Raw genomic sequence first — 1,888 nt, forward strand, 5'->3', positions numbered from 1 at the left:
AAAAAAAAAACTGATGCTTACTTTATTTGTATTGTATATATTCAGAAATTAAGGGATCTAATGCAGTCTTTCATGGGAGCCATAGGTCTTCTATTTCCCCTCTATTGTTTATTCATTGACTATATCAAAACTGACTTGAAATTACTAAGTATATAACCTCTCCCTAATAGGGAAACCTTTTTTAAACATTAGAAGAAATCAAATAGGAAAAAAAAAGATCTCAATGTAGACTCGGTGAATACTAGGGAGCATTTTTTTCAAAATATGTGCTTGAATTTTCCCTTCACTGATCAACCATATCTTTCTTTTGATATTTTTCCTTCCTCCCCCTCACACCTGATTTTGAGTCTGATGCTTTTATTAAGTGCCCTTTATGGGCAAACCAAAGCCTCTTTTTGACTGAATAATTTTTTGATGGCAGTTTTCATTTGGGCATTTCTCAGAGTGTAGATTAAAGGGTTTAACATGGGGGTAATCATTGTATAGAAGACTGCAACAGCTTTATCAATGGAGAAAGTCATTGCAGGTCTCATGTAGATAAACATGCATGGAACAAAGAATAGAACAACTACAGTGATGTGAGAACCACAGGTAGAGAGGGCTTTACGTCTCCCCTCCACACTCTGAGTCTTCAGAGATTTCAGGATGAAAGCATAGGACACTATCAACAGGAGGAAATTTAAGAAGCAGATGAAACCACTCTTGGCAGCAACAAATAAACCAAGGATGTGAGTATCAGTGCAGGCAAGATCCAGCAAAGGATTTCAGTTACACATAAAGTGATCTATGACATTGGGACCACAAAATGATACCTTGATTATGAAGAGTATCTGAATTGTTGCATGGAGTAAGCCTCCTATCCAGACCACACCCAACAGGAGGACACACAACTGCCAATTCATGATGGTTGTGTAGTACAGGTGCTTGCAAATTGCTACACACCGGTAATAGGCCATTACTGTGAGCAGGATAACCTCAGCACCTCCAAGGAAGTGCTCTCCAAAGACTTGCATCATACAATCATTGAAGAAAATGGTTTTCTTTTCATAAAGTGAGTCTCTAATGAGTTTAGGTGCATTAACAGAGGAATAACAGGCATCTACAAAGGATAGGTAGGCAAGAAAAAAGTACATGGGGGAATCTAGGCTAGGGTTGAGGATAATAGTGATGACAATGAGTATGTTACCCACAATTGTTATAGCATACATAATGAAAAACACGACAAAAATAATTTTCTGCATCTTCGGATTCTCAGTGAACCCCAATAGGATAAATTCAGTCACATTATTTCCATTATCCATTTATTCCACACAGATGTTGGATTTAGGCAAGAATTGTTTTATTTGTAAAGAAATTAGAAGTTTTCAGTAAGGGAGTCTTAAATATATTAGACTTCATTATTTATTTATTATTTATTATTCCACTGGACTGAACATATTTAATTATGATGTCATGGAGGTAGAAGGGGAACCTCCACAATTAGAGCAGTTGATAAGTAGAATGACCCATTTCAGGAATAAATAGATTCTCAGTTTCTCATGCTGGGGTCTTCAAATAATATCTGGATACCTCTTTATTGGGAACACTATAGTGAAGATTAGTTGGGAGAAAGAGTATGGATTGGCCTCTGAAGTTCTTCTAATTTGGAAATATGTTATTTCTTTACTTCCTTGTTCTGTATAAATATGGGTCATGATATTTCCATGAAACATGATGCTTCTCTGTCTTTTATATCCCATGTATGCGAATACCTCTGGCATTGTAGTGAACAATGTCTTTAGCAATCATTTACAACCCATTTCATTCCTTCCAGGTAATTGTGACGATTAAATCATAGTTGAGAAATGCTTTCATTGAATATGTAGGGTGTAGGAAAGCTCAGGCATCT

General features: G+C 36.3%; 1 pseudogene; it reads right to left on the reverse strand.

Annotated features, from left to right (window-relative positions):
* Positions 1-371: 371 nt before the first annotated feature.
* LOC114051831 lies at positions 372-1,301 on the reverse strand (annotated as a pseudogene).
* Positions 1,302-1,888: the final 587 nt, after the last annotated feature.

This window comes from Vombatus ursinus, unplaced genomic scaffold, assembly GCF_900497805.2.
Source record: "Vombatus ursinus unplaced genomic scaffold, bare-nosed wombat genome assembly UNPS02014806.1, whole genome shotgun sequence".
Classification (NCBI taxonomy): domain Eukaryota; kingdom Metazoa; phylum Chordata; class Mammalia; order Diprotodontia; family Vombatidae; genus Vombatus; species Vombatus ursinus.